This window comes from Lissotriton vulgaris, chromosome 4_1, assembly GCF_964263255.1.
Source record: "Lissotriton vulgaris chromosome 4_1, aLisVul1.2, whole genome shotgun sequence".
In the NCBI taxonomy this organism is placed as follows: Eukaryota; Metazoa; Chordata; class Amphibia; order Caudata; family Salamandridae; genus Lissotriton; species Lissotriton vulgaris.
In genome coordinates this window covers 1,285,055,869-1,285,076,294 of record NC_141691.1, presented here as the reverse complement: position 1 = coordinate 1,285,076,294, position 20,426 = coordinate 1,285,055,869, and the positions used below count along the sequence as shown (strand labels likewise).

Here is a 20,426-nt window from a genome sequence, read left to right as displayed (position 1 = left end):
ATTCAAGCAAGCCGGGTCGACGACGGCTGAAATGCCAGAAACCGGTCCCCGGAAGCTTGTTTCCTTCCCAGTGTAAGAATTGGCTTGGTAGTTTGGTTTGCCCTGTTCCCATCATGCACTGGGACAGGAACAGACTAATTTGCATATAGCCAGGTTCTGAGCTGGGATGGTGCAGTGAGCTAAAAAACGGTGGTGGATCTAGCCCTGATCTCTTGACTGGGTGAGAGTATTCTGCTTAATTCAGAGACTCTGTCCATCACCACCTTTTGTTGTTAAATAACTTGCGAAGTACCGGCATTTGGCATTGCTGGTGGTTGCGAAAAGGTCTATGCTTGGCTTGCCCCACCGGGAGAAGATGCTGTTTAGAGTGCATTAATTTAACTACCACTTGTGGCAGGATGTTTTTGGCTTGCAATACGTGTCCACTATAGTGGTTTGCTTTCCTGGTACATACGCCGCTGTTAGCGACACCTTGTGCTGTATAGCCCAGTTCCTGATAAGTTCAGCTTCCTTGGACAGAAGGTAAGATTGTGTTCCTTCTTGCTTGTTTAGGTAGTGCATTGTTGTAGTATTGGCTGTCCTGACAAGCACTGCAGTAATTCTGATTCTGGGCAGGAAAGTCTTCAGAGCAAGAAACACTGTTCCTAGTTCGAGGAGATTGATGTGAACGTCCCGATAAGATGGTGGCCATTTTTCACTGACCTGAAGCTCTTGTAGGAAACTTCCCCACCCTTCCAAGAAAGCATCTGTTGTTATCACTAGAGGGGAGGCTAGAGGCAGGAATGGTAAGCCCTGCGATAGATGACGAGGTTGTGTCCACCATATTAAAAACAGACCTGGGCGGTGAACTTCACTACGTTTGCGGGGTTTGCGGAGTTTTCTGCACTCTGCGGAATGCAGAAAACTCTGGTACGAGTAGAGCAGCAGAGTTTTTTCCCCGCTCGCGCTCGCCAACAGTAAGATGGCGTGCGGAGCTGCAACTCGGGTAGAATTTCTACTTGAGCGGCAGGAAGATCAGCGCCTACGGCTGTTTGCGATGCATTCCACAAGTTATGGAACTCTGCAGATAATTTTTGTCCCTTCGCGGAGTTCCGCAGAGCTCCCCGAACTAAGCCCAGGCCTGATTAGAGAGGAGAGTATGAGTCGAGTTACTTGAATTAGGTTGAATATTCCCAAGACCAGTGCCCATTGGATGTTCAAACCTTCCTGAAGAGGACGCATGTGCAGGTGACAGTAAGGGATGAGATGAATACAGGAGGACATCATGCCCAGGAGAGATTTGTAAAGGCGTAGGGAAAGAAACTTTCTTCTTTGTACGCGTTGGGCCAAGGTCACTAATCTTTGTTTACTTTCCAGTGTGGGATATGCCCTGTTTAAATTGGTATCCAATATTGCTTCTAGAAAAGTTAGTCGCCGGAAAGGTTGGAGGACTGACTTTTTGGGGTTCAAGGTTAGGCCATGAAGGGCATTTGGGGGCGACGAACGCTAAAAAAGAATCAGATCAGATTTCTGGTGGCTTAGGATTGACAAAATCAAAGAGTGCTACAAAAGCAAAAAAGTGACAAAACTTGTACAGTGCTAATGGTGTATAGGGAGTTACTCAGTGATCCTTGGCAAGGGATAGCCATGAATATGGTAAGCCCTTTGAGAGGGGAAAATGCAACATCATGCTTGCTTGCTGTAATAAACCTATTCTCTAGGTGGCAAGAAGTTGGTTGTGAGAAACAGTTTCTTCATGAGCGGTCATCTGTTTCCTTGACAGTTTGTTTAAATGGGAAGGGTTTTCGAAAAGTTTACTACAGACAATGGGGTGCACAATTGTTCTCAGTAGTTTGACAGGTTTCTGCTAATGTATGATGTAAAACATAGGAAAAATGCACTCTATCTCCTTGAATCTAATGGGATGGTAAACAAATTAAACTAAACTTTCAAAGAGGGTTACCAACTGGCCACAAACAGTGGGTTGGTTAGGAAGAATAAGATACAGAAATGATTTGTCGCCTACCAGCTTGCACCACATAGTAGTTGCAGGGGCCAATGGCCATACATAGCATGCATAGTATTGGATCTGGAGAAGGCATTCAATACCATAGACTGGGAGTTTATGTTCGTGACATTAACATCCATTGGCATCACTGGCAGGCTTCAACGCCTCATCAGACTCTTCTACACGGAACCCACTGCCAGGGTGAAGATTGGACAATGTATCTCTGACCCAATAATGGTGAGTAAAGGAACGCACCAGGGATGTCCATTATCATTGCTCCTTTTGTGCCTTACATTTGAACTGCTGGCGCAGCAGTTCAGACAACAGGGTGAAGCATGGGGAATACCGATTGTTGAAGAGACGCATACTGTATCCCTATAAGCAGACAATGTGCTCATCTACGTTTGCAACATCCAAAACAGAATATTGGCAGACAGAGACATTCTGATAGAGTTCCAGGCTTGGGAGTGAACCAGGCTTAATCATGTCTGTTTCCGCTTCACCCGGACTGCCCACTGTAGCACTTGGTGGTAGACTCACACCTTGTTCGCTGAAAGCCAGGCCCCTTCCAATAGCTGGGCATCCGCATTAATCATACCACACAAGACCTCATAGATGGCAACCTCACAAACCCATCACCTACCTCGGCCCCCAAATGGTGTTTTGGACGCTGCCACTCCCTGTCCAAGGCAGAATATCACTAACTAATATGGTGATGCTCCTGTACCTGCTATATTTCTTTCACAATCTTCCAGTCTACATACCTCGTTGTACGTTTCGTGCCCTATATAAGGCTGTGGGTTGCCTATGGAATAATAGTAGGCGCTGAGTCGCATTACACAAGCTGGAGCTCCAAGTCAAAAAAGGGGGCCCTCAACTTTAAATATTATTGTTTATTGATGCAATTACAATGGTCTGTCCACTGGCTAGCGGGACGCCTGCTGGGAGAACTGGAACTGTTCACTGCTGACTCGGCACAACGCATGGTGCACAAGGCTTTCCTACCACCAGAGATTACCCCATGAGTCCAACAACCTCCTGAACGTAGCGCACAACAGCTTTCGCAGCAATCTGCACTTAATGCCGGCTCTAACACAATACACACCTGAGATCTGTATCAGTTCAGCCAGGCCTTTCCGGGACCTGGTTGGAAGGGAGGGATAGCGACATGGGAAGCGGCAAGAGTGTCACGCTGTTCTGTAATGGTGTAATCATACCATTTGCAGACTGACTGCGAGCTACCAGCAGACCGCTTCTTGGCTCATTGCCCGTTGATAGTTGAAATGCACCAACTATGGCAGATTTCAACACAGAGATGGAGAAGGACCCTCTGGTACACACACTCCACATTATAGGTGAATGCCGCAAGCCGATCATCTGGCTCACTCGATCCTTGGCATACACATGCAAGATTCCTTACTGTTGACTAGAAGTAGCTGGGAACATGACATAGGCCAGAGAACTAGCAAAAAAAAAAAGAAAGTGAGATAGGATTATGGCGTATCCACATAAACCTTCTTGTAATGCTAAGTTTCAATACATCCAAAATAACATTTTACATTGGGCTCATCTCACCCCAGCACCACTGCACAGGGAATTTTGGTCTGCATCAAATTGGCCTAGGTGTCACAAGCTGGATGCTGACATGGCTCAGCGCCAGGACACCGTTTGGTAACAACGCGCATAACAAATGTGGAAAATAAATAAGTAAATAATCTGGGGCTGCCCGATAGCGGTGATAATATCGTGAGAAGTCACGGATGCACTGACTGACATCACAGGATGTTCAGATCTATGCACCATAGAGAGTGGAGTCCTGGACCCTTTCAAGCGCAAGGAAGCAGTGAGCGCTACCAACAGCTTTATTGACTGGCATTATATGACCTTTGCTTGTGTATAAATACTTTGTATAGTTTGTTATCATTTCTTCCAAATTGATTGCTAATTGACGGTTGATGCTGGTAAAATTCTAATGTGATTTTATGTACTTTTATGGTTATGCAATATAACCGAATAAAGTTTTTCTGATCTGACTGGCATTGCTCATAGTCTGAAGGTCCATTGCTATACATTGGAAGGCCAACGCATTACCGGGGTTAAAGCATTGGCATACATCGACACACATCAACACTTAAGTGGGGTAAAGCTGAATCTGTGGCGCTTCGGCTGGAGGAGACCCGGGGCGGCGCAGGGTCCCCATAGCTGCAGACTGGGACAGTCTGCTCCATGAGCTACAATAATTTAAAGAGGATCCCCTTGCTTAAAGAGACCTGACGCCCGGGTACCTTGCTGGCTCTGCACTTTGGGAGCCTGGAGACTTTCGCTGTTCCCTTCCCCTTAAGAGGAGCACTCAAAAGACGTTGACATTTTGTGTGGGTTGATTCTATCCAGCAAGCATACAGCATTGTCCTAAAGCGCTAAAGAATGAGCACGGAAGGGAGGATTACTCTAAGGGTAGACAAATGAATTGTTTTTAACTGTTTGTACTCGAAAATGCTACTGTTATGACCTAAAATGTACTTTTGTTTACTTGTTTATGATCTAGGACCAAGTACTCCTGTTGGATAAGACATGTTGTCATACATCAGCAGAGACCTTAGTGGGATTGTACAAAATGGTAATGTAACACAGATCCGAATGCTTATAACTTACTCATGTCATGTCATAACGAAAATCTATAAATATGGGGTAAAAAAAAATTGTAGTTGCAGGAGCAGAATTATGGAACAAACTTCTACTTACCATCTGAGCCATATCAGACAGCTTGCGATTTTTGAAAAATGTCATAAACGTGGTTCTTTGCTTTTTTTAAATTAGAACTCGATCTTTGGCAATTACACTCTTTTCTCTCTCCTAGCTTTCTAATCCATTTTCATAATTCCTTCCTCTAAATTTGGTGACTGAGGTGCCAGCGCCTAGAAACTCTTTTCGAGCATTAGTAGTGCTCTAAAAATCATAGTGCTACTACACAAGTCTAGTACTAGTACTATGTGGTTTATCAGTTGAGAACGCTCTAGGGGAAGGAAAGAAAATTCTAAATTCGTTCAAGGTTAGATGGCATGGAAGAAAGGCTGGGCGAAAGCCTCAATAAAAGGATAACGGAGGGTATGAAAGCGGAAGAAGATGGTGGTGAGAAAGAATGACGTTGATGTCAGATATGTGGTGAGAGAGTTGGGGTGTGAAAATTGGAGACTGAGTTCAAATGTAGGCACTTGTTATCACCAAACCTTGGTCCACATTTACTGAATCAAGAAAAGTGGTTAAACTGTTAAGAATTGCTGTCAAAACAGAGATAGTTTTTTTCCCAGTCTGTGCTGGGTGATTCTTTTCAGAGGACGAGAGGTGACAAATCTAGCAAAAAGTCTATAGGAGTGGAGAGTGAGCTATATGATCAGGGTCGCTCGAATCCCAGAAGAATATGTGGGGCATCAAAGTAACTCAAAGACAATGCGTGACTATAGCTTCCTTATATCTAACAGTACAACATGGGGTACTTTCCCAAGAGATTCTATAGGTCTTTTTTTGGGTGCCTGCATTTAGTTAATCTGTTGTCTGTTGTTTTTTTTTTTGCAAAGGGGAACATGTGTGGTGTTCTCACTTCTCTACTTTCCTTTCACTTCTTTCCTTTAATGTTCTTAATAGGCCTGCTTTATATGTCATCAGGGTGGCCAGTGTTTTACAATATGGGCTGGGGAGGTTCTGGGCATTGACAATTGGAACACTGGAGGCTGTGAAGAGGCGGAAGAAAGATACGTTAAAGGTTACCTTACTTTTGCAGCAATGGGGTTTTCGTTGTGTTTAAATGTGCTATCCATTTGACAAACTACATTTGCGTGTAAAAAACACACACACCCATTTCTGCAAGTACATATGAGAACCAAAGGCTTGAATATCTAATTTGCTCTTCTCCTATTCACTGCCTCTTACATCGGAAACACTGAGGGCCAGATGTACAACGCTAAATTGCGTCGCAAACGGGCAATCAGCCCCTTTGCAACAGCAATTTAGGGCATGGCCATGTACAAACCTCATTTTGCGAATCAGTAAATTTTACCGATTCGCAAAATGAGGTTTGGGACTCGCTATTAGGAAGGGGCATGCCAAGGGCATCCCTTCCTAATAGCGACTCGCATTTATATGTGTGAATGTTTTGCAACCGCACTTGCAGTCGCAAAACACTTGCAATTTACCACCTACTTCAAGTAGGTGGTAAACTATTTGCAAACAGGAGGGGGTCCCAGGGGACCCCTTTCCCATTGCGCATGGGTCAAAAATATTTTTTAAGGGCAGGCAGTGGTCCCAGGGACCACTGCCTGCCCTTAGAAAATGAAACTGAAAAGTAAATTTTTCTTTTTAAATCCAGCCCGTTTTCTTTAGGAAAACGGGCTGCATTAAAAAAATAAAAACTGCTTTATTTAAAAGTAGTCACAGACATGGCGGTCTGCTGACCCCAGCACGCCACCATCCCTATGAGTGCTAGCTATTCCTAATGGGGTCGCAAATTGCGCCTGCCTCATGAATATTAATGAGACATGCAATTTGCTATCCATTAGGAATTGCAAACAGTGTCTGAGACGCAATTTGCAAGTCGCACATCTGGCCCTGAAAAGTATATTTATTGGAGCCCTTTCCAATAACACTATTCGAAACAAAGCAAAGACCTTACTTATTTTCAAACAGAATCCATGCTAAACAATATATGTACATGCATACAGCATATTTACCAGTTGGCACGTTGACACATCTTCAATCAAAGAGTCCTTACAGGTAGCCATGTCTGTCCCTCAACTGGATGACATTCTAAAATGATCTTTCTCTCCACCCCAGGCGGCACCCAGCCTATAATATCACTGTGACTGTTCTGAGAGGCAGCCTGGATGGAGATGATGCAGGCTGGAGAAATTCTACATCACTTGCAGGCAGGGTTCTCACCAATCCAAGAAGAGGCTGGAAACGTCAAAGCTATGTCACGCTTTCTCATCTCATGAACATTCATCCTGTCCAAGTTAACATCTCTCCTCATGCCAGGTAAAGTTTCCCCCCATGAATTTGTCTTCTTTCTTTCTACTTCTCCTTAGGTACTGTAACATGGGACACCTAGCCATCTTCTTCTTTCCATATGTGGGTCTTCTATACCTCTCCTCTACTCATCTACAAGCCTTCATTTGTCCCCTCCATGTGTGGGTCCTCTCTCATTTCTTTTCTCTCCATATTTGCAAAAGACCTCCCTTTACTTATACATGGGCCTCCTTGCGCAAGTTACATTAAAGGTTACGATGCACCCATTTGAATCCGAGGATAAACCCCTCCTGTGCGGAGTGACCCAGGGTTCTGCCTTGAGCCCTTTATTGTTTAATGCCTATGTGGCCCCTCTTGCCAAGGTAGTTGAGTCTTGGGGTGTCAGGGTGGTCTCTTATGCTGACGATACTCAGCTTGTTTTCTCCTTTAGAGACCGCTCTGACTCCCTCTTTTCCAACTTTAGAAACTGCCTTGGCAATATTTGCACCTGGATGTCAGCCAATCACCTTACCCTCAACACCGACAAAACGGAGGTTCTCTTTTTCAGCAAGAAATCTCCCCCCCCTGCAATTCTTTGGTTGCCTACCGTTTTGAATCCTCCCCCCTCTCCTGTACAAGCGGCCCGCAACCTTGGCTTTACTTTTGACAACTCTTTGTCTGGAAGTGTTCAAGTCAACAAAGTTGTAGGGGCTTGTTTTTCCAAATTGCGGATGATCAGGAAAATTTTCCTCTACCTCCCTCAATCATCTCGCAAAACAGTTGTACAGGCACTCATTACCACCCATCTAGACTATGCTAATAGTCTATATGCAGGTGCCCCCCTATACCTAATTGTCCGTCTGCAAATTGTCCAGAACGCGGCAGTTCGGCTCATTGGTAATATCCCTGCTCGTACCTCGGTCAGAGCCTACCGGGATGAGCTTCACTGGCTTCCTATAGCCCGACGCATTGATTTTAAAATACTGACCCTGACATTCCGAGCAATCCATGGAATCGGCCCACTCTATCTGAGAAAACGTCTCAAGATCTCTTCTTCAGTTAGACACCTGAGATACAACAGTTTGTGTCTACTGATGGTGCCAAGATTTAGGCTCTCTCGTAGTGGCGGCAGATCTTTCACCGTCACTGCTGCCAAGCTCTGGAATAGCCTTCCTCTTGACCTCAGGTTCTCTGATTCCGAGCCAGCCTTTCGACGCAAACTCAAGACCTGGTTGTTCACTAATCATTAGGTCTGCAGCTTTCTCAGGTCTTCAGTATTTCCTTTCCCTCAGTGGGATGTATTCTTGGTTACTCTCTATGGGGACTCTCATGTAATCTTAGCGCCGGGACACCTCCGCCGGAGGTAGCCGTGCGCTCTACAAGCTTCTAAATAAAAATATATAAATAAATAAAGGGTCTTCCGCATAGCTCTTCTAATGAGTGAGTGTTCATTAATACTCCCCCAGTCTCAACAAGCAGAGGTCTTTTCTCTTGAATACCCTTCCCCTAATGAAGAATATTCACATTAATAAAATATGGATGCAGGTCTGAGAGCAAAATGTAAACAGCAACAAAAAGCGTCATGGTTCTACCAACAAACAAGGTTTATTTGGAGAAAAACAGTATTTAGGTGTAAATAAAATAAACTTAGCACAAGACCATTCAACAAAGATAACGCTCTTACTTGCATCACATTTCTTATGGTCTTCCAATGTATAGTTCTCTTCTACATGTGACGCTCTCCATCCACACCTGCCTCCATGTTGAGCTCCCACTCAAAAGACTCTACCCACTGTCCTCCCTTTTCCTGAATTAGCAATCTTTGCCCCTCTCTCAATGTGCAAGCCTGCTTACTTACTCATACACCGTCATGGATCGGTTCAAATTTCCTGCCCGACACATATTTTCTCCACTTTGTCATTAACACAGAAAGTCGACCCCTATGCATGAAAATAAAGGCACTTTGATCCCTCCATACCCAGCTCTTATAATTCTCACCGATTGATTAGCAGGTCTTATAAAGTTAATAAACTTTAAGTTCTTAACTATACATTGATTATAGAATACAAAACATCCACGATCAGTGATGCCACCAATGATACAGGAGTGAATTTACAGACTTGCTTAGTGGACATATTTGCGAATCTTCAGTATTATTGTAAGGAAATAAGTTCAAGTAACTTATGTAATAATCATAACTGTGTTCCCTAAAATATATATAGAGGTGCCATACCACATATTCTTCCTCTGGTTTTGCACCTTTTAAACTACAGTGAGAAACAACGAATAAAAAGCATTACAGTGTTTAGAAACCCCTGACTTCGAACTGCAGACTCTAATCTCGCAGCAATTTATGCCATTGCAAAAGCAATTTTCCCATTGTGTTGTAAAATTTTACCTCTGTATTTAAAGGCAATAAGATGATGAATAATGGATTTTTCATAGCGAAGATGAGGACAAAGTCCCATCTTCTTTGTTACCTTGTTTCTTGCACACTTAATTGGATTGTCACTCATGGAAAATCAATGCTCCAAGCAATTAAGAGCAATGTAAGAAACTTTATTTCTTTCAGAGGCTTGTATTAAAACCAACAAAAAGGAAAAAGAACCGAAGCCATCAAAACTCACAGCACGAGGAGAGCTAGCACATCAAGCAATGAACACGAGCTCCCTGACAACAAAAATGGCTACCTGGAAGAAGAGCATTAATATTTAAAGGCCCACAGCACCACAAAAGCAGTGGAGGGGATATCATTTAAATAAATGGAACACAACATTTCAGCACTCCATAAAACACAAATATTCACTAAATTAAAATCTAAACGATATAATTATTCTCGATTTGCCTGATAAATTTGTGTCAAATTTCAGTTATTCACACCGAGCCTTTCGATGTCAAAGAATGAATATTTCCACTCGAAGCATTATACAATTCCATATATAAAGTACGACGCCCTTCCCCGAGAACAATCAGTAGACAATGTATCTTTGAACAATGGTTTCAGGCCTAAATATATTCTGTTCTTTACCGATGTAGCACACATTCGAAAGTTGAAGAAACATTAACAGCCGGAGGGAGGAGAAAACTCTGGCATATATGTTTTTTTGTGTTTCTAGAACATGTATACGTTCAATAGGAAAAATGGTAGAAGTAGTGAAGTTGTAATATGCAGTGACAGTGCTCACATCGTCAATATTCAATCACTTCAATGGCCTTTACCTGGAACTACTGAAAAACTCTGCTGTGCCATTTTCGACAACCACAAAATGTGGCCACAAAACATATGACTAATAACAATATATATGTCAAGTACTAACACAACTCAATTTGATAACAGGATATTAGCACATTAAATTTGAAGCAATGTGCACCAATCACAAGACACCTTGGGATAGCAATTTTTTTCTCTCAATATTTTTCATAACTACATGTCCTCCAGGAATTTCCATTCAGAAAACAAGTGTCTGTTATATGACCAATCTTAATAGTGCACTCGTTCAGGAGACAGAAGCTAGTAATGCTGGCTCAATATAAGACTTTTGTAACTAAGGTATAGATGCAACAAAGGAAAAACCGGTCGGAAATGGGCAGATTCTCAGAATCTGCCCCTTTGCGACCAGTATTTTTGCATTTGGGATGCATCATCCCAAATGCAAAAATCGGAATTTAAGAAATCGCAAAATTGCGACTACTTAAATTGCGATTGCATTTAAGGAATCTCAAATTGAGATTCCTTAAATGCAATGCATCAAAATAAAAAAATTAGCGATTTCGCTATTAGGGGGAGTAAATTACCATGAAGTAGAACTTCATGGTAATTTGCAAAAACTTTGAGAAATGCACTAAAGTGCATTTCTCAAAGTTCCATTTTACACACACACGTGCCCTTGGGGCATGTGTGTGTGCAAGATGTTCTCATATGCAGATTTCAGGGGTGCAACAGGGTGTCCTTTTGACACCCTGGCACCCTTGAAATTGCATTCTCAATTTGCGATTTTCTAATTGAGAATCGCAAATTGAGAATGTCTTCCCATTCATTCCTATGGGCCTCTAGGCCCATAGGAATGAATGGGGAGGTATTCCTTAATTGCGACTCGCAATTTGCGAGTCACAATTAAGGAATGTTTAGAAATCGCTAGTATTTTAGCGATTTCTACATGCATAGCCTTTTGCTATTCCTTATTAGCGAATCCTTATTTTTCGCTAATAAGGAATCGCAAATGGCATTGTTGATGCATCTATACCTATGAGCTATATTAAAGATCATTCTATATGGAAAAGGTCCTTTAGGAACAGTAGGCTGGTACTGTTTCAATGACATACACCACTTCATGACATGCCGGAAGGACACACATACACAGCGGTATTTTCACGTGGGCTCCCAGTTGGTGGATGAACACGGAGGAGCCAGTTGAGAAACTGGACAGGCAGCTGAGTTGTTGCCCGGGTATCAGCTGGCAGGGCAGTGCTTCTCACAAGGATGAGAGGCCAGTAAATTTACCCCCAAGATAGTACAGAACAGGCACCGGCAGTACGATTATATAACCGTGCACAGGAGTATCAGGTGCGCCTGTTTAACCGTAATGACTGGATTAGAGATCAGTAGAATTGTAGTACGATTTTACAGAGCTACTTCAGGGTTTGAGTAACGTTGGGCACTGTTAAGATAGTACAAGTCCCCACTGATATTGAATAGAGGTGAATACATTAATGGGATACAACCATGCATGCCAACATTTTTAATGTGGTAGGAGAAAGATCTTGAAAAAATAAATCAGAGGAATTGATTTTCCCCATTTAACTTACATGGAGGCAGAGGAGATTTAAGATGGGAGACATCTAACATAAAACAATTTTTGGCTTAAAATAATGGTAGTCTCCCGCCTGAATCGGGTATGTTGGCATGTATGTACATCATTCACTAGAGTTAGTTATGTGAAGCCTTGTTTATCAGAATGCACTACTGGGAAACCTCAACTACATACTTCAAGCTTACCTCTTTATACTGATTTATTGTTAAATCTATACACACTTTATTACATAGATAGGGGTCCCAGACTATGTTTCATTCGCATAAACAAAAAACATTGCAAAATATAGTGTACAAATTACTAATACTCTGACTTTATGAGTGATGTTATTTATTCACACCCTCATTTTCATACATTTCATGTATTGTACATATTCAGCATAAATACATGTAATACTAGACACCCAGGTCCCAGCACCATTGGGTCAACCCCTTTATTGTAACAAATCTATACACACGAAAGCATAACAGGGAGGCCCACCTGGTGACTTCCTTTTCTGAAATGGGAACTCTGAATGTTCATACTTCAGTTTAGTATTATCTTCTCAAACAAATAAATGACTGTTTCCTGTAGATGTGAACTGGTTCAGTGTGTCCCCTCTGACTAAGAGCTAGTAGATCGAAATAGAATAGGGATTTTACATTAAAGCTGAAGATCTTTAACAGATATATAAATAAATATGAGATGGAATAAAATGCAAATAAAAGAAAATCTACAGTGAAGCGTTATCACAAGTTTATTACAGCCTTTTTTAAGAAACCAGGGAGGCTGTAAAGTGTGTTGCCTGGTCTTAATAATCAGGATTTTTTTCAAGCTTGTGTCTGCGCCCATACTGTCTAACCGCAGGCACACCAAGACCAAGCACACCTATCCTATCACGTATCCAACAGCAGTATAATAGAGTGTGGTTGCAAGAATAAAGGGGTCTGTCAAAATAATTCAAGACTTAAATAATTAGCACTGTCAACAACAGCTATAATATTGGATACAAATATCCATTTAAATTGTTGGTTTTACATGCTGGAGCAGCAGAGAAATTAGTTAAATTCAGCCTCGAGCCAATATAAAAGGCTCTGGTGGGAAGACCCAAACAGTCAATGCATGCAGGTAGAAGGAGCGAAGCTGATGAACAAAAGCTAGAAGAGAAACTAGAGTGAGAAGTTATTGCTTTATGTGAATGTGAATGTATTGCGATTTATATAGCGCACGTATCACCCGAAGGCATCAATGCGCTTGCCTTGGGAACCCGTCCTGGTATTCCCCTGTGAGATAACCCCAGCAGGGTATCCACAAGGTGAAAGCCAGGCATCCCGCCGCGAGGGCCGTAGTGGAGATTAAGCAAGCTGTTGCCCAGAGTCACAGAGTGTGAACCCGTGAATCGAGTAGGCACCGGAACGAGAATTATCGAGTCCGTGGAATTTTTGAGCCCAAGACCCGCCGAGGCGGGGAGCTTCCGGGTCTGCCGCCTCTAACCCCTGAGCCACACTTCTCCACTATTACCAAGCCAAATCACAAATCTCGATTTTTCATGAAAATGTTGTGGAATATTTAAACCAAGCTGTTGATATAACAAGAAATAATGCAAAACAACGCTGTACATTCTGAAACACCATGCGAATGTCTCCATTGTTCAGAAAACGAGATGCACATAGATCTTACGTTGGGAAACGCACATCTACATACTACAAAGTAAAAGGTGCAGATTATAACGAAGATGAAAAGTACATACAATTATTAGATATCTAGTTCACAAGCAACAAAACATTACAGAACGTTAACGAGCGAATGGTTGACTGTCCCAGTAGTCGGATGTGTGAAATTGCACAGAAACCAAGTCAGGGGCAGTTCTTGAGGCTATGTCAGCTGCTGAAACGGAGTTTATAAAGGGAAAGTAGTAGTACTTTCTCAAAAAATTTAAACCAGAAGCAAACATTGTATAAAAAACGGTGGCAAAAGAACGAATGAAGTTTCACAAAAATATAATGAAAGAAAGAAATGCAACAACCTGAATAACAGTAGAGAAAGATAAGCGATGATGAAAATGTGGGCGGAAACAATAGGATTTTCTTTTGGGGGGGGGGTTACAAATAAATTATACACAAAGAAAATCACCTTCTTTAAAATATGTGGCTTTAAAACACAGTTCCTTCAACCTAAATGTCCAACATGCAGGAACTTGCTTTTTGTACCCAGCAATCCTTAACCTAGATAGGAGATCGGAGGTGGACATTGCCGTTGGTACTAACGCAAGATAACATAATAACAAAATATAAGGCATACACAACAGCTACAATACTTGGTCGCTCTAACAATGACACTAAGATTTTATTAAGGCAAGAGAATATGTATATTAAGAGTGTGACACGCGCTAGACTGTACACTTTTTAGATCTACTTACAGATAAAATCAATATGCCACATGACTTCTAAAGCCAGGAAAATTACTCTAAAAAATCATACAGGTTACAAGGTAATGGGTGACACCATGAAATGGACTCTCTGGGTGAGCACTGTACCATCCATTACAATACAAAAACAATACCAGAAGTGATCAGTTCTTGACATGTCGCTCACTGTGTTCCTAATCGGTAGAAACTAATATTCATTTTTAAAATGTACCAGATTATTAAGTGATCTCCCTGAAATTAAACTTTAAGGAGCCAAGAGAGCATTCGTTACTTTGGAGCTAAAACAAAAATGTTCGAGACAATTCCGAATATCCAGGTATGCACGTGAACGACAGGGGCAAGGACAGCTGGCTGACTACAGCTACATTCACAGGAGGAATTCATCGACATGCTTTTAAAAAACATGCCTTTGAACGATAAAGACATAAAGGTTAAGAGCACAGCACCACAGCAACTTCAAAGAACCCCGTGCCTAAATTCTGAGATACTAACCAGACACCTAATTAAAACTCAATAGATTACTAGAAAACAGCTACAGGGCATCAGCAAGGTCCATGTAAACAAATAAAATATTAAAAATAGTTTACCCTAAACACTGCTGAGAAAAGTGAAGAGTCTTGCGACAGTAAACCATTAGTACAAATAAGGATGGCAAGAACACTAATGCACCACACCTAGAAGCATTTCTGATTGATACTTTGGACCACTAATTCCTCACCTTGTAATAACTCACCAAGCACAAGACCGGATCCAGAAAATTTTATAGCAGTGCTCCCACGAGGCGCTAGGTAGCATCGTGACTCTGTTCCGCGTCGGAAGTGACGGAGCAGAGCTGCATATAAGAGCCACCCCTTTGTGCTGACTTCAGTTCCTTTCTTTCCGCACCTTCTTACATGGATCTGCTACTCCACTTCCAACTTAGTCGGTGTTATGATGACTCCATACCTTTTCTACAGTGTGCTAGAGAACGATGTTTCACCAAATACAAGATTCAAGCCACAACTGCAGGTTGCACATGTCGGTCATGTACCCCAATGAGGTGTGCCTTTGGTGTCTGGGCTCCTGACATGAGTAAGACGAGATAAACAAATCCTAATCCACCCACAGGCGTTCGAGACAGGGAGAAGAATTTATACGTCGACACATATAAGAAGTTGCAGCCTTTATGCAGGTTTCACTCCGGGTCCAAGGCGCCAGCCCAGTCCGATCACATGGCTGTTCCCACAACCACTCCAATTACCAGGTAAGTGCAAGTCCAAAAGCAAACATAAGAAAACATATCTGGACTCAACCTCATTCCGCCACCCTGACTCCAAAGAGAAGGATTGAGTGTGTCAATATGCAAGTCGCATTACACTGAGAACATCGGCCATTGAACTGTTTCCTCGGATGGCCCTGACTCATCCAGAGTTCTCTGGGCCTTCATCTCCACAGCAGAGTGATGCCATGCTGCAAATTTTCAGTGGGCTTCAGCTCCCTCTGGTGTGCCTTAGGGCCCTACACACTGTAAGGTCCCCGAGTCAAATTTTATATCCTGATGGTCTCTCCTCAACATCGTCTGTCCCCTTAAAACTGCTTACAGGCCTGTATTGACTGCAGGTGCAAACTTACAGTCAGGCCCAGGAACTCACACTGGTACCCACTGCCCCCGATGCCAGTGCCAAACCCTAAGGAGATGATGGATGACACTCACCTCCACCCAAGAGGCATTGAAACACTGACGAGCTCCTTAAAACACTCCTGCTCCTTTCCTGCGGGGAAGTTGTAGCCCACACTGGGTACCTTGCAGTCCCAGTGTGTGGAAGAACCCAATGATGAAGCATATCACCCTCGGGTGAGTGAGGGTTCTCGTCCAAACACATGTTGTGCCCCCACGTGTCACAGCACTTTCTTGTTTTTTCTCTTTTGAGCACCTTGCTACCCTATACTCTGCGGGGGCTGTATACTGTTTAATGGAAGGAGGAACTTTATTGTTTAAATCAATAAAAGTATGGAAACCTAAAAAAGTTCTTGGTACAGTGATCATCAATCTTGTTTCTCAGTAAAAAGAAACAGCTGAGTCCCAGACTAGTGTGCGTAATTCCATTTGGAAGTCAAAGTAATGATCGCAAGAAAATACTGAGAAAGAAACTGCTATTTGTTGAATTCAGGAGATGTTTGTATTGATTAACAAATGTTTTTGCTTAAGAGAGTGCGTACTTATGTGATCTGTTAGTATAATCTTAAGTGGCCCGGTAAATACTACTGCTATTGCTGAATGTTCGAGAAGTGGTTCTATAAGGGGGCATTTATATGTGGACATTGTCATGCCTGTGGTACTACTGGTAATCTGAAATTATTTTCTGCAAATGAAAAGACATGGACATTATACACACATGCATCTTTCAGTATTAAGAATGTAAGTTCCTCTATTGAATGTCCATGTGGATTGTGCTATATAGGAAAGTCCGTATAACTTTTTTTTAAAAGTAGCACAGGGAAATGAGCTGCACTAAAAAAAGTTTCATTTTATTTAAAAGTGATAACAAACATGATGGTCTGATGACACTAGCAGGCCACCATCCCTGTGATGGCCAATTTGCAACCTACCTCATTAATATTCATGAGGTAGGCCAGATTGCAACCCAATCTGAGCCAGAATATTACAAACCGACCTATTACTACATAAATCGGTTTGTAAAATTCTATGGAAGTCACAAATTGCAACTAGTTTTTTGGTACTAGCATTAAGTATATCTGGCAGTAACCTATGTACCAATATACACTCTGATAAGTATTGTGCAACTGTTCAGACGTGTGGATTTCCAATAGCCTGACACCCAGGACATATTGTTTAGGGACAAGGACAAGTTTTCGCAGTTATTTTATCCACTGGCAGGAAGATCCAAAACCCCTGCAGGACGAACCCTTTGGCTGCCAATTCACAGTGTGCAATGCGGTAGTGGGAAAGAGGATTGTTTGCTGCTACAGGAAGATATGACGCTACATGTATATGCAGTTCTTAATTTGAATTTAAAAAATAAGTGCACGTGCCTAACAAAGACTCCGAAACCCATTGCCCACACTGCTTAATGACAGAGTTGACAAATATGAAGGCTGCATAGTCTTGATTCCACTTATTCACCCTTTATCTTACCCCTGAATGTTCTTTTTCTTACCTACTTTCTCCCTTTGTTACAGTATTTCTGTCTTTATTTTCCTCCTTTTTTCCCCTTTTTCTCTCTTACTCTGCAAGGCTTACGAGGAAAAATAAGTGCTGGTCCTCAAAAATGAGTGCCAGTGGGCCCCACCTGCAACCACTGGCTTAAATTAAGCGCACTGTACATGTTCACATTTAATATATGGATGGCTCACTAATGGAAAGCCTTTACAATTAGGGTGGAAGCTATACGGAAAAACCACGAGCTGTAAGACCAGCTTGTTTTACTGATAGAGATTCTGATGTCAAAACATGTACATATATTTAGTGCAGCGGCCCCTCCAATACGGCGGAGGAGTGCCGCCCCCCGCCCCCGCCACCATCCTCAAATAAAATGATAATAAAACTGGTTGGTTCAAAAATTCACTGTTTACAGAGATAGGTAGGACACAACGCATATTTCTGGCAAAGGTTTGTGAATTTAAATTTGGTATGAACAATTTATAGGCCATACATTTGCGTAGCAAGTGCAAATTTACTTAAAACTATTTTTTCTTTGGCAGGAAAATATTTTTCCCCATGTAGATACTTCTTTCCCTAAATCCGACTGTAATTTTTGGGGATGGGGGTTCCTTGCCACCCTGGAAAAAGGTTAGCACATTTTTAACCTTTTCTAGGCTGGTAATGGATTAGAGGGAAGTTGGTGAATGTCTTTAAACATGTAAATTTGTGGGTGTGCACAAACTCACAGGGCATTCCATCCCTGGAATTTCTATTTCCCACCTGCTTCCAGCCCCCTTGAGTAGATTTGCTCACAAGTGAGTACATTTTTTTAGGAGTGCAAAAGCAATCTCTACATGTGTAAGCCACATTCACATGCGCAAATAGCTATAAGCTCATAACATTTTGATTCTGACAAAACCTTGCAGAGTTCATCTACTTGTAACAATTTAAACTTGCAGAGTTCATCTACTTGTACAATGTGAAGAATGCATTGATCTAGTGCTTGGTTATGTGCTCACAGCTACAGAAAACAAGGGAACCAAGGCTCAGTGAGATGAAGTGACCTGATTCTGTCATGACCCGAGGCGACGGTTAGGCTATACTTTCTTCACTTTATTTTTCTCCAGCAGCATTATAAGCATGTAGGTAGTCAGAACAAAAATACTTTCCTATAAGCAGTAGGGAAAGTAACAACATGAAAAAACCAATCATGAGGCAGTCGATGTCACTCCCAAGTATCTGTAACTTCCTGTGCCCCCCTTTTCTTCGCTATTCCAGCAGCATTTAGATAAGTCTCATGTTCTGTACACTTTGCTTGGCATTATATTGTATGTCAATGTTTTGCTATTTTAATGTTGGCACTTACAATCCTTTTATCCACAGCACAGGTCCCACTGGAACGCATTCTCGCTCCTTACGCGACCCGGCAGTAATTAAAGTGTCCAACATCAACCCAGGCTCTGTTATCCCTAACTGACTAATACTGGAATGTCAGGGTTTCCCTGGACCTAGACCCGTAAATTCAGCCAGTGTTTCACTATATTCGGTGGCATATCTAACAACAATATATAATGAGTAATCATGCAACAGTCTACGACATCTTCCTTGGAGGAAGCATCCATGGTGATCCTTACTTGGAGCGATGAATTCACAGAGGCTGTGATCGCATCTATTCACAAAGCAGTCCCTGCAATCTTAGTTCCCACTGAGAAGAAACGTATATACCTGACATGAAATTACCCTGAACTCCTCCTTGATTGTGAAGAAACATTCAGGCCACCACTGGTCAAAGAACCTCAAGGGCCTACAAGCTGCATAACCTTCAATCTAAGGAATAAGTGAAAACACCAACAGGACATTGACCTTAATGCATTCCACAGGTTAAAGAGCCTTTCTAGAAGATGGGCTGGCACGTGAAGACCCCTCCCTCACCAATGATCCTTCGGGGACCTCCCTTCCGATAAGTGAGGAACCGCAGATTCTCTAGATTAGAATGACTCCCTTGGAGAGTCAGATGATGATACAGGTCCCTGTTAACCATGGTCCAGAGTGCAGGGTCCCTGTAACCCATGGTCCAGAGTGCAGAGTACTTCTCATCCATGAAATCAACACCAGAATGGTCACCTATGGCAAGTACGTGTGGGACCCAAGAAGGGCATAGAACGCTCCTGGTGCTCATCTTAGGATAATCTCATAACTTGGCAGGACCTTCAACAAAAATATTAACTATGGTGGAGACAGCCAAACAGTCTGTATCCTTAATAGCCCCAGATGTCCTTGCTGGCTGGGCCCAATAGGCAGTCATTTTCCTGCGGAATGCCTGGCTCCTATTTGAGACAGAAGCGGTGGCACAAAGGGGTCTCTTTGGAGATCCTTTTATCAAGGAACTAGGGAAGTTTTTGTTCAAAACTGTTTTTATTGTGAACACAGCGATAAGCCTACAACCCCTTGTCGGGGCCGGCCGCGCAGTAAGAAGTCAGCAGGTGTAATGTACCAGGGGGGGTGGAATCCTTAACACAGCGCCCTGCCTACAACCCCCGGAGGGGCCGGCCGCGTGGCTTAGGAAAGAGTGTAGCAAGAGGTAGCCAGATGTTGGCAGTGTGTCGCTGTGCGGGGGAGGCGCGTATGGGAAGGAGAGCAGTGGTGTCACATTTTCAAAGGCCCAACAGGGACCAAACTGCCCCAAAGGGGGGCGGAAGCCAGAGTGGCAAGCAGGAAAGAAGAAAAAGTCGGAAAGGGAGGAGCAGTGAGGAGGCGGTGAGAGGCCAGGGGAGGCGTATCTGCGGTCGCCTATAAGAAACGTAGAGCGCAAACCAGCACTGGGGGATGCGACTAAGAGCTTAGCCTGCTCGGGTCAGCAGGGAGGAGGGCGTCCTCAAACAATTGCAGAGCGCGGAGCCTGGGAGGCATGTGACGGGCATAGCTGATGGAGCACAGGTGACGCACGAGAGGTTCCCACATTGCCTTGAAGCGCACCCCCCTCAATTGAATCCGCGCCGTGAGCAGCTCCATGGTCAGGACCTGCCAGAGGCGCACGAACCAGGAAGCTATCGGCGGAGCCTCAGCCCGCTTCCAGTACAG

At 42.9% G+C, this 20,426-nt stretch overlaps 1 protein-coding gene across 2 annotated transcripts in view; it reads right to left on the bottom strand.

Annotated features, from left to right (window-relative positions):
- ATP9B (ATPase phospholipid transporting 9B) overlaps nucleotides 1–20,426 on the bottom strand; it is a 2,364,768-nt gene that overhangs the window by 2,210,742 nt on the left and 133,600 nt on the right. The gene's annotated exons all lie outside the window — the stretch shown is intronic.